The following is a 14,087-nucleotide window of genomic DNA, read 5'->3' as shown; positions in this document are numbered from 1 at the left end:
TTTATTAATTTAAAGAATTCAATAATTTACACTCAGCGCATTTTGAATTTGTTACCAAAATGTTAATAACAGTCTTCAGTGCCTCTGACATCTTGTAGATGGTTCAAATTTATACAATGTGTATCAATTTAAATTACCTGTTGAGCATATTTATCATATAATAATAATATTATTGAAACATCAATATATTATATATAGCTATATTATTGTATTTTATGCTATTATGTGTATAATATATGTAATGTATTTTATATATTACAAAATTATTATATATGTAATGTATATAAATAAGCTAATTATATTCATGTTAAATATCCTAAAACTTAGACTTTAATTTAGGCCTTTTTATTCTGATTAACTGATAATAATTAAAAGCATTTATAAAGAGATACAAATTGGCAAGGCATGTTCTCTTCTTGCCAACGCCACCCTAGAGCCCTTTAAGGTAGGATCATTTTCCATTTCTATTTTTGAATGAGTAAACAAAGTCATGGGAAGGTGAGTTAACTATCTCAGAGCTACCCAGAGTCTCATAAGTTCAGCTAAGTTTAGTCCCAGCCATCTGCGAACTCGAGAACTATATTAGCCCAATTGGCTAGCTGTGTAGCTTTGAGTGAGTCCCTTAAACTCAGAGCTGCGCTTTGCTCGTCTTTGAATGTGACGGTTGCCTTATGTAATCTCCAGGCTCCCTTCCAGTCTTCATATCTATGTGACTGGTAGGATGGAAAAGAGCCAGTGCATAAATGGAAGAGAAAGGGCCCCTTTTCATCATTTACTTTACACAGGATGTAAAGTTCAGAGGGAGAACTGCCCTAGGGATGGTTTTATCAGCAAAGTTCCCAGCTCCTTCATCCCCACCAGCTCCCACACTCAGAGGCAGAGCAGCACAATAATCTGAGGACGAGTTGGGAGCAGTGTCACACTGAGGCTGCAATTTGAAGAATCTCCTCTTATCAACAAAGATCCAAGACCTCACAGAAAGTACCCTAACATGAAAGCTTCTCTCCAACAAGAGATTTTCTAAAACCTGTTCTCCACAGTAAAGCTCCACTAGGCTAAAATCTCTATAATTTGTTTGTACAGGGCTTTATGGTTACAAAGTCCTTCATGTCCTGAATGATCTCCATTCGACTCTCAATGCCAACCTGTCAGATGGTGAGGAAAAGGACTGTCATTCCATTTTACAGTTGAAAAAACTGAAAAATCGAAGAAAAATAAGCATTTGCTCAATGCCACCGTAATAGTAAGTGCGAGAGTGGGAATCAGAATTCAGATCTTTTGACTCTCAGTCAAGTGCTCTTTCTATGGCACCAGAAGCGTTTAACCTACAGACTGTTATAATGGATAGAGGACTAGAGAAATCAAGCCATGCCCATGGGCACTATGGTGGGGCATTTTCTCTCAAAGCTCCCAGTGAGAGAACTTGGGCCCGGGAAGACTAGGAGTGGCTGTAATTTCCAGTCTGAGACAATGGATCTCAGCTTTCCAGATGCCTCCTAGGCCAGCAGGTGGAGCCTCTTGTCATGCTCATTTCCAAAGACAGGATTGTTTTTCCCTTTTTTTTTTTTTTTAAGAAAAACCCCCAAACCCAACAACATCCACATTATTATTCAGGGCAGAAGCAAGGCTCTTATGCCCTTGCGTTTGTTTAAACTTTCCTCAGGTGCTGAGTGGGAGGCTCAGGACCATCAGCCTGGAAGTTCAAGCACACGGAGACACAAAAGCATTTCAAAAAGGAATCTGAGGGTTTTGTGCAAGGTATAGAACAGTGAATATGCTCGGTGAGGCATGCCAGCTTTGCAAACACAGCAAAGGAATGAAGGAGCTACACATGGGGTGGTTTGTGCCTCCAAACTGCTGTCAGCAGGCATTGGATCCAGAAACAGCAGGAGACAGGCTTTCTCGTTAAAGAAAAGACAGTTGGAGCCCCTGAGTGTTGCCCTGGTAAATAGCAGCCCCGAGCCATGTGAGGGAGTGATGCCCCTTTATACAGGTCTGCACAACGTCTTTCCTTTCCAGTGGGGAGGCCAGGAGGCAGCCCTGCTCTCGGATTTTAAGCATAAACATTCCTTCCTTGTATGCATTAAGCGCCATGAGTGGGCCATCTTTTCCACTCCCTTCCAAAATATTTTGTTTTCCATCTCTCCCTTCTTTTCCATGTTGCTTTGAGAAAGATCCAAAACTTCCTCCCTGCTTTCCTTAGCTGCTTTTTGTTGTTGTTTCAAACCGCAGCCTAAATTTAAACCATGGCCCAGGAGAGGGAACTGACGTGGTTATGAGTGTGGCTTCATTGTTGCCTTGGGGACAATTACCTTCAGCCAATCCTTTAACCTTGTATACAGGTAAAATGAGGATATGTGTGTGTTTCATCACAGAAGAATCGTCTTGGGGCCTTTGGGGAAGAGCGTTCTAACTTATTTTCTTTCTTGCTTTTCTGATTTATCTGGCTAAAGACAGCCAGATTAATCTTCCTATGTAATAGCTTTTATTATAACATTCCTCTTTCCAGAACCCTGAAATATTTTAATGTTCCTCCATTCTTGTCTCTAAGGTAAAGAATTAATCTCTTAGCCTGGCTTCTGGGGCCTCCAATGTCTGGCCTCAACTTGCCTTTTCAGTCTTCTTGCCCATTCTTATATCATAAACCAACCTGGTCTACTCGTTTCCTTAAATTTTCCTGTCATCTTCTTCCTTTCACCCTTTGCGTTTGTCTCTTACGACTAAGAGGACCTCCTTATTCCTGTCAACTTAGCTGATGTCTTCTGATCTTTGTTCAAGGCCCGGCTGAGTATCCCCTTCTTTATGAAGCGTGCTAAATTTCTCCAGACCACATGACTGTTCCTCTGCTTTGAAACTACGAGAATAACTATGACACTTCCTAGCCTGTCTATATCATTTTGGCTCCTGTATAATTACAGAACTGTGCTCTGTCATTATACCGTTGGCCCACGTAGAAAACTTTGTAAGAAGCCACCCAACAAAAAGCACTATCGAATTTACTGTATGGATGTTGTTGGGGCCATGGTTTGGTACATTTCACAGCATCCTTTCCATGCAGGCCCATGGGAAAAATGTCTCTCAGTCCTCAAAACCAAGAATAGCTGGTCTTCTGAGTTGCTATTTTCTTTTGATCTTGTGGTCATCATGAGTCATGTCTCCCTCTTTTCATAGGCTCAGGGCCAGAATTGCAGCCCACCACAAGTCACAAGTAAGACTTAATGGCACGTATTTGGGGGGTAATAGCATTAACTCTAGCTTTTTATTTTTATTTCCTGTCTTTATTTTTCTTTCCTCTAGTTTTCTCTCTTATTTATTTTGTATTCTGGTAAATGTGTATATCTTTGTGAAAATGTTCAAATTGTTTTTGGAATTTGATGAGGATATATATAAATGTAAAACAAATAATGCCTTGTATTATTTTTTTATCTTTAAATAGTACACAAATCTTAAGTATATAGCTTGATGAATTTTTTCATATGTATACACCCATGCAACCACCATCTAGATGAAGATATAGAACGTTCCAGAACCCCAGAAGTCACCACTTACTTTCATTACTAATTTACCTTTTTATGTCTCTCCATGTATATTAGTCCCAACCCATACCGAATACTGTTTGAGAATAAGGACTCTAAGTATTTGTATCCCCGACAAAATGAGGGGGATGGGTGTGTTTCCCTGGGCATAGTAAGTAATCAAGAGGTAGTTATTAATGTAAGGAAGAGACTTATTTCTAATGAGGGAGGGCTCTAAACCCCACAGATTACCTGCCAATGAGAGTTAATAAGCTCTGCCACAATTACATATCCTCCTGCCCCAGAATTCCTTGTGGTTTTCTCTTTGATTCTTGACCTTGTGTGGAAGAATCTCTCTCTATATGGAGAACATGATGTGCACTGGGTAAAGAGGGCTCAGTTGACAGCCCCAGGCCCCACCAGCTCATTCTTTTCTGTCTAGCTTTAATGCCTTGGCAAAGAGAAATCTGTAGAGGAGGACAAGAAGCTTCCTTCTCTCTTTGTGCCTAAAGACTGCTTATTCCTGGATGCTGAGAGGAGAATAGTCTTGATTGAGAATTTATTTTAGAGTGAACATTTCCACAGCATGTGAGTGAGGGGGGAAAAAACAAGCACATATTATTAGCAATAATGGAAATAAACAATACAAATTTTTCAAGAATGATTTTAATTTATTTTAGTCTCCAATCTCTGGGCCATCTGGTAAAGAATCTGGTCCCAGAGCAAAAGCTGAATGGCAAGAAGGTTGGGAACAGTTATTCTAATGGAAAACTAGGCCAAGGGGAGAAAAGAAATCACGGAAGTAGACCACTGGCCTTGGTGACTTGAACGATGAATGTTGCTCACTTCTACCTAGAAATTCACCTAATTTCTTGCGGATTCAGTTTCTTCAATTCTAAATGGAGGGATTGGACAATAATCCCTTTGCTCTCTGTTCTCTTTGCGAAAGAAAAAAATCTCTGATTCTATGTTCTGTATTTATTTCTCTGAGGATATCAAGACCAAATGATTAACAAACATTGTAGTTTATTTTCACAAATTTCTTTGTCCTTAAAATAAAATGACTTCTCTTTATTTGTGGAAAGTGACCAAGGAAGCAAGTGCTATTTAATAGCTAAGCCTGCAATTCTTGCGGCTGACAGAGTAACGATAGGTTTGTCTCTCATTTGATGATCTTAATCAGGATTTCTACTCTCTAAAAACAGAACTTTTGTTGGTGGAGAGTTATAGCAAAGGAGAACCTGTTGTAACAAGCTTCCTGAGAGGAGACAAGGGAGGTAGAATTTATATGTTTTAGCCCTGCTGAAATATAGCTCAATCTTTGCAAAGTGAATTGTATATTTTCATTGGAAAAAACAATAATTAACTCAGGCCAGAGATTCAGAAGTCTGGCTCCAATTCATAACTTGTCAAATTGTATGGTTAATATTTCTTAGCACAATAAATCTTGCATTCTTGCTTTCTGTTACCAATCTCTTTAAAAAATAAAAGGGAAGATGGGAAAAGGTAATAATATCAATTTTCGATATTGAAGTCTTTCAAGGTATCATTCTATATTTCCATTAATATTCCTCTTCTTTCAGAAAACTTGCAAACATCAATGGTAGTATTTTGGCTACTACATTTAAACTTTATCCCTACAAATTCAGTGTCATGTAGGTTTTGATTTTATGAGTGCTGCACTTGAGGAGAGCAGAAGGAGGCTATCGACATTCATTGATGCCCACACTGGACCAAGAATTGCATTAGAACCTTTGCACACATTTCACTCATTTTACCCTCTAAACAAGTCTAGGAAGTAAGTTGTCTTCTCACTCATTCAGCAAATATGTATTGAACACCCATGTGTGCCAGGGACTGTGCAAGGCAGCAGGTGTGTGATGGTGAACAATACAAAGTCCCAGCCTTCATGATGCTAAGAGGGCAGTGGAGAGGTTAAACTATAAAGGAGTCAATCAGCAAAATAAATGTGCTACTATAGGGACCAGCCCCATGGCCTAGTGGTTAAGTTCCGTGTGTTCTGCTTCAGCGGCCCAGGTTTGGTTCCTGGGCATGGACCTACACCACTTGTCAGTGGCCGTGCTGTGGTGTTGGCTCACATACAAAATACAGGAAGATCGGCACAGATGTTAGCTCGGGGCAAATCTTCCTCAGCAAAAAGAAAAAAAAGCTACTATAAATTGTAATAAGCCCTATAAAGAAAATGTAAAGGATACTATGACAGAGAAGAGTAGGGCAAGAGGTCCCAGTGGTCAGAGAAGGCCCCTGTGAAGAGCAAAGACCTGAAAGATGAGAGGTGGCCAACATGTGACTAGCTACACAAAAGCATTCCTGGTAGAAGAAATGCAACATGCCAAGGCCACAAGGTGGGAAAAAACACAGTGGGTTTAAGTGACCAAAAGCAGGCCTGTGTGGCAAGAACACAGTAAGTGAGAAGACGGATGGCACTAGACAAGGAACAGAGGTTCAGAGAAGTCAAATAAAATCCTCATGGTAACTCATCTATTAAGTGACAGAGCCACGAACAGAAGTCATCTGCCTGGTTTCACTACATCCTTTCACCTGCCATGGTATAAATGTACGGAAGCTAGCTCAAATTAATTCCTTTTTGTCATTGTCAGTTTTGCTATTTTAACATTTTTATCTTTAAAATGGTAATCTATTTCTTTACAAATCTCTCTAGCCTTTTGGAGATGTAGCCGTGCGGACATAGTTGACTAGCAAGAACTTCTGGAAGCCTTAAGAATTGCCTACTTCCTGGATGACTTGGTTGATGAAGCCCAGTGTGCTTCACTACGGTTAGAATGGATATTTCTAGTGGGAGGGCGAGACTTTGCTAGCAGGTAAACCTGTCAGAAAAGCCTATGAAGCATGCATGATGGCTAGAGAGGAGGAAACTGTTCAGGCTTCTGTTTACAAGGGAAATGGCTCACATGGCTTCTCTATTCTGGTCACTAGAGTCCTGGTGGTGGTTGATAGTACTTAACATTTACTTGAAGTCACATGGCATAGTCACTTTTTTGGATCCTATAAAATGCAAGCATTACTTGGCAGTGACTGGGCTCCCTCTCTGGAACAATCTCTGTACTCGTCATTAAGTTATTAAGCATAAACTCATCAGACAAGAGAAGAGTTCTGTTGCTAACCCCAGTGCCTCTTATTTGGGAACTGGTGCAGGGTTTAGCCAAGAGCAGCAAAGGGAACTGCTTCCTTCCAGGTCCTGGTTCCCTTCTCTGTCACCCATAGTCTCCTTCAAGCGGAAGCAGTGAGTTATACTCTCCCTGACTGCAGTTGCTTAAAGTTCAGATTTTCAAGTACAGCGTCTGTGTTTACGTAATTTTGGCTCTTTCTGTTCCTAATTGCTAGAGCTCAGACCTGTGTGTTCTGGAACTTGCAGAGATGTGATTCTTTGCCAGTGACTGACTGCAGCTCCCTGCTAATACTCTAGAGTAGCTTCTTTTCTCAGCAAAGGCTACGGTGGGTAGGGTTTTATATACTGCCCTGAATTTCAGTGAATAAAAACCAACTTCTGGTGTTAGTGAAATGCAACTTCTGGTGTGATAGAACATCAAGAAATACTTCCCTTGTCCCAGTTGCTTTAATCCAGGCCAAACCATTCATGCACCAGGTGGCTGTGACTTGACATAAGGGAACGTTATACCTCTTTCCTTGTTCATGATTGATGCTTATGACCTATTCATTTAATTTCCACCTTTGTGACTTACTTCTCATTCTGTTTCCATTTTTACTAACTCTTCATCCTTTAGCTTCATGCCCCCACTATTTGGACCTGATGCCATATTGGGCTCCCCAGCTTTCAACTTTGGCCCTGTTTCTTGGACAAGACCCTCCTCCTGTCTCTGGATGTTGTTGCTACTCCAGATTACCAGCCCACATCACCCTGACCCCAAGAACTCTTAAACATGGGCCAGTTTAACCAGCACTGTAGCCTACTTTCCTACTAGGAGAAATGAATAAAAAATTTTTCCCTTATTACTTTCTGGCAGCATTTGCTAAAGTGTGTTTTTTTCTTTTGACTATTAGTACTACATGAGATAATCCATAGACGAATAAGTAATTTTAAAATATGGTATAGAGACCTAGTGAATTTGATTTCCTCTTGGCCATTCACAATATACATTATCAAAATACAGGCCTCTGAATTCTTGGAGGAAAAAAAATAGTGTACTTGACCACAGATTTTCTAAATTTATTTGGCTATGAATCCTATTTTCAAATATTCATAATAATGTTCCCAGATAATTAGTTTTCCAAGAATCATGCTTTAGGAAATGTTTTTGCATGTGACTTCCTTCATTATGCTTTTAAATGTATTACATGCCCCTTCTTTGTTCAAAAGCCTAGTGAGTTGTATTTAAACCATTCCAGTCTTGTTTATGTGTAAGCTACATACTCCTGCAATCTAGAACTTAAACAAAAAATATTTAAGTAGAAGGAAAATCAAAGGGCAAGTTAAAAATTTTAAATACTGTAAAATATAAACTGATTTACATATCTCAGGATCTTATCTCTGGGGCTTTCAAAGAGTACAAGATTCCTTCTCTATAACCCATTTTTCTCAAAGCAATTCCAAATCCCTACCCTTCAAAACTAATGTTCATACCTAACGTACAAGAGAGGCTGGTCACCTTCATTCCAAATTTACTCCCTGGTAACAACATAAACATTCCAGATCCAACATTGTACAGCAGTATTGGTAAGAAGAAGTGTACAGGTCTTGGAACTGGGTAGAACCAGAGACTTTTTGTGTGTCCTGTGACTATGAAATGCAAGAGTAAAGTGTCGGGGAGGAGTGGAGCCTTCCTAGAGACTGGGTATACCATCTTTTCTAATCAAAATCATTGTGTTATAGGTAAATCAACTCTAAAACAACTTTAGATGAAGAAATGAACAATGAATGAGCAAATAAATAAATGTATTGATGTTGTTAGGAGCCCAGGCACTCACTGAGAAAGAAGAGACGTAAAAAATATAGAAGGAGAAAAGGCAATGAAGCATCCTGGGTTAGTGAATTGGAGTTGGAGGTGCTGATGTGAACTCATAATTTCTAAAATGCGGATATATATGTGGATGTGCATGAATATATGTATGTGTATATGTATATTTGTAGGTTGGTGGGTGCATTTGTCTATACACATTCATATATTTCTTAGGTCTGTCTTCTGAAAGCACCAGGAAGCAAAGACATTCCAGTTGGGCACCTTTAGTGCCCACATCTTGGTCTCTAATACTATTCATTGCTAAAAGGACTCCTACTCCTTGGAGAATTGGCTGATTCCAGGGCTGTGGCAGAGTATGTATAAGATGAGCCTAGAACATCTTGTTATTCTAGAAAGTAGAGAAGAGCTCAAAAAAAAAAAAAGGGGGGGGGGGGGGGGGGGCTAGAGCATACCCAAGGACAGAGAACCAGATGAGGAAGCATCTTGTCCAAATCTTAGGCAATTTGATTATCGACATTATTTAGTACCATAATGAATTAAAAAGCACTGAAAAATGGGAAGTCATGAGTCCATACCAGTAATAAATAGATAAATAACTAAATAAGTGGGACAGAAGGGAGGGCCCCTACTTATAGTAGTTTGCTGAGAGCCAACTGGTACATGTGGAGGGTGTGCTGGAGTGGGAAGATGAGCATTTTGCAAACATTAACGACTGCTAAGTTTTGATGAGAAACTAGGTATTTTCGTCATCTTGAAGCATTTCCCCACAAACTGCTTATGAATTTCAAAAGAAAAAATAAAAATTATACAGTTGAGAAATCAGACAACACTTTGGGTGATCAAAATGAACGTCATCAATGAGATGGCATATCTCCAGATAGGACACATATATAATATCATAGGGGAACTTATGTTGTAGGCCAGCTGAGAATACGTAATCTGAATCTAATCATGAGGAAACACCTGACAAACCCAAAATAAGAAGAAACATTCTTTTATTTATTTTATTTATATTTTTTAAATAACATTTATCGATTGTGCTTTATAAATGTTGTTGCCATCATTATTCTACAGTTTTTTAAAAAGATTTTAGTTTTCCTTTTTCTCCCCAAAGCACCCAGGTACACAGTTGTGTATTTTTAGTTGAGGATTCTTCTAGTTGTGGCATGTGGGATGCCAGCTCAGCATGGCCTGGTGAGCGGTGCCATGTCCGAGCCCAGGATCCAAACCAGCGAAACCATGGGCTGCTGAAGAGGAGTGCATGAACTTAACCACTTGGCCATGGGGCCAGCCCCAAACATTCTTTTATTTTAAAAGAGAAGGATGTGATTGTCTTCTTCAAAAATGTCAGGGTCATAAAAGACAAAGACAGACTGGAGAAATATTCCGGATTCAAGGAGACTAGAGAGACATGACAACTGAAATACAGCACTTGAATCTAGACCAGATCCTATCTTGCAGGAGGGGATGCTATGAGGGATATTATTGGGTCAATTCAAAATTGAAGTGCAGATGACAGATTACATCTCTTAGATTTATTAGATGTATCAATGTTAAAGATACTGAGGTTGATGACTATATTATGATTACTCTTGAGGTTGATGAAGCAAATGCAGTAAGACAATAATAGATGAATCTAGATTAAAAGGTATATGGGTGTTCTTTATACTACTCATGTTGTTGCAACTGTGCTCTAAGTTTGAAACTAATTCCAGATTAAAAAGAAGTTTAAAATTGAAAAAATATATATGATTATCTGCAATGACTTTATCGTATGTGTTGGTATTTATGCTACATAGAAAGATATGAAATATTTTTAGAGTTTCAGAAGTGAGGGTAATTTTAACATAAATGAGAACTTGATAAACCCTGTGGGAGAAATTTTACAGAAAAATTGCAAAGTAAAATTCTCAAGATTCATCACTAAGAATATCGAAAAAAGAGAGAGTACCCATTTCTCAGAAAGTATAACAACCAGTTAGGCAGCTTACTGGGCGGCAGAAAGAAAAAGATGTTTGGTCTTCACTCTTAGACGTGGGTTGACTGTGCCCTGGGAGTGATGTTTCTACAAAAGACACTTTGGAGTACCATTCAAATGTCCTTCAATCTAGTCCTTGGAGAATTTGTCTTAGATTCCTAGGGACAGGGACTGTATAAAATGGGTAATTGAGGCTACTCTTTTTTAAGTCGAAGAAAAATTAAAATTTATAATTTTTGTAGGAGCAAAGACTTTTTCCCCATTTCACCCAAAGCGTTGCTGGCAGCTCATTTAAAGCAGCTGGATCAGTGTGGGCAGCCCTGTGATGCGCCAGGTCAGTTGTGGCGGCACCAAGAGTGCCTATGCTGACCCACCGAATCCCAGGAGCGGCAATGCAGACAGAGGAAATACAGGAAACCGAGATTGGAAGAACGGCTGAGCCACAGGACTGTCATCCACCAAGGAGGAGGGGGTGGAAACCACCCTAGGCTGTACTTGCAAAGAGAACATCCCTGTGATCTGCAGGGTGAAAAGCAGAGCCAAAGACTTGTCAACACCAGGGCATATTTTCCTCACATCCTTTGAATGCTATCACAACCTTCGGCTGTCTCTGAACCCAAGTCGCTGTGGCCGTGGTAGGCAAGGTTCCCTCTGTGTTTAACAAGTAGCCTTAAGACCCACTTCTTTCACAACCTCATTCCAAATTAAGCATGGGCTCAGATAGGATTGTTCTGGATTTGGAATCACTTGTTCTCAGTATATCCTACTTGGGAGCATTACTGGGCTGTGTTCAGGGAAATGTCAAGAAAAGCCTTTCTGAATGGCAGGCTTGCTGAAGTTGGTAAGAGGAGTCTGTTCTTGTTCTTTCAACACCCTTCTTTACTCTGCAGATGCCACCACAAATAGAATACACCTGTGCTCATGAAACATGTCCTGATACTTGTCCCCAAAATACCCACAGCATATAGCACAGCAGTGGCACACCTTGCTGGGTGCTGTCTCAGAAAAGAGTGGGCTACGTGGCCTTACGCTTTTGTCTAAGGAGCTGCTTCCCCTCTCCAAGTACATAATCTTGTGCATATGTTGTGCTGGAAAGAAATATTCTCTAACAAACCTCACAAGCGTTAATAGATCTCTGAGCCTTTAGGTTTGATGGAGTCTATTTATACATTCCTCAAGTTATTGCCTGCTCTGAACTAACTAGAAGGATGCAGAGATGTGCAACGTACAGACAACACCTGTTTTAAATATTGGAGATGGAATTAGAAACTGTAATCCTGGAACATCTAACTGAAGACACCTGGAGATTTCTGTGGCAATTCAGGCAATTCAGGCACTCAGACATCTCTGGGAAGATCTTAGCGGTACTAGTGTATAGAAATACCATCATCCAGAGGCAGAGCGAGGTTATGATTTCCCTGTGGGAAGTTGTACTTGAGTTCAGGTTGATTTTGAAGTTATGAGAACAAGGTCCTAGGAGCAGAGAATTGTGATTCGAAACTTCTAACGTTGTGGTTTCTAGCAGGATGGATCAGTATGGTGAGTCCTCTGACTCCCAGAAGTTACTGGTACAGAAAGGAGTTTTTCAGCAAGGAGGAAAGGATTGAGATAGAGTAAAATAGTTGTGAGATAGCTTCAATCTCATGAAGTTTATTTCTTAACTATATATCTTGGGAAATATCATTCATCCACATTCTTAGCAGAAAATTGGTAAACATCCACTATGTTGCAGAAACTATATTGGATGTGTGCGAAGATGAAAACAGCACTTGCCCAACCCACAAACAGACCATAAGAGAGCAATGTGCTGAGGAAGATTGGCCCTGAGCTAACATTTGTTGCCAACATTCCTCTTTTTGCTTGAGGAAGATGATCCCTGAGCTAACATCCATGTGAATCTTCCTCTACTTTGTATATGGGACACCACCACAGCATCGCTTGATGAGCAGTGTGTGTCTGCACCCAGGATCCGAAACCATGAGCCCCAGGCCACCAAAACTGAGCATGCGAACTTAACCACTACGCCACCAGGCCGGCCCCTAGAGCTTAATTTAACTCCATTTTTTATCCACAAGCTGCTGAGGCTTGGAGATGTTCTTTTAATCTAAACCTTGCTTGTACCTCAATCCTGCAGAGTCTATATTCCGCACAATAGGTACTAAGGTGTAGGCAGCCTGTGGGAAAAACGTCATCTACTAAGTTGCTAATCCTTGAAGATCTGGGTAGAAATAATTAGTTCGTCACTGTTCAGACCAAGAGCAATGAAATTACATGGAGCAGAATGGAATAATTATGCTAAGAAAAGTGACTGCTTTTATACTAAATATAGGTGAAAGAATATCTGAGAACTTTTAATGTGTGTTCTCTGGAAACGACTTCAAGATTTAAATACCTACATCACACTTTGTGCTACACAAAAAAGAGACCTAATGAATGATTCTCATCATTTTGTTTTTAAACTTGTCTCCCTTTCTTCTCTCATGCTAACAATTAGTCTTTTAACTGGTACACCCACAGCATGTTAAAACGTACTCCCAGTCCAAGCATGCACAGAAAGGCACTCACCAGCCGCCTCCACACTTGTTCCTTCACACTTTCTTCCAACTGGCTATGTAGCTAGTTCTAAATATATTTTTAATATTTTCTAAAATGTAGAAAATTACTTGTAAAATTTAAATTATTGTCAGTGCAGTTTCAAATCTGCTAATAATTTTTAAAACACCATATCTCGAAGCCCAATTTATAATCCTTCCTGCCAAAACCTACATTCTAGGTATATTGTTAGCTCTGAGAAAAGCAAATAAGAAAGAAATACATTTAATAAATAGAATTGAATTATTTTGACCTACGTTTATAGTTATATTTAATACCTACATAACTTAGCATATAATTTTGGAAAGGAAAGTTTTAAAAATCCTTGGGAGATATATACACTGCAGTGACTCCAGAAGTCAATGAAACCTCAAATACTTAGCTGAAAAATTGACCCTTCTAAGATGTTGATCTGAATTGGCTCTGTCATATGTACATTGCTTTAGTGTATGCTGTGTGTTTTTAGGGAAATTGAGGTTAGTCGATGTGGTTGGCAGACTACCCAATGTTGACCTTCATTTCTTCCTTCCTAACTCTATCCTAGTTTTGTTCAGATAGTCATCCCTTCTCCAGTTTCAGAGGGAATTCTGATTAGAGTAAATCAATCAAGTTGAATTTTCCTAACATCCAAGAGTGGACTAGTTACCTAAAATGACCTAATCAAGCTGCAAGGAAAGCCATATTTACATGCTGGGAGACAAGTTTCTCTCTGTCTCTGCCACTGTCTCTGCCTTTCTCTCTTTCTCTCGCTCACTCTTCTACAGATCACAGATCTCTCAAGAGTGTTGCTCCATCTGCTTCTTGCAGTCATCTTGTGATCACTGGGAGAAGCAACATGAGGACAAAGATAAAAGGGCGATGGCCAAATACAAAGATAGACACTTGGCTTTGCTGACACACAATAGCCAAATACAAAGATAGACATGTGGCTTTGCTGACTTCATTGAATTGCTAAATAAATCTCAGAAAGTGCCCTATCTCTTATTTCTTTTCATGTGACATGATGAATTTCTTGATTTTTAAAGATAGTTTTTGCCAAAA

This window comes from Equus quagga, chromosome 6, assembly GCF_021613505.1.
Source record: "Equus quagga isolate Etosha38 chromosome 6, UCLA_HA_Equagga_1.0, whole genome shotgun sequence".
Lineage (NCBI taxonomy): Eukaryota > Metazoa > Chordata > Mammalia > Perissodactyla > Equidae > Equus > Equus quagga.
Note: the sequence above shows the minus strand (reverse complement) of the source record.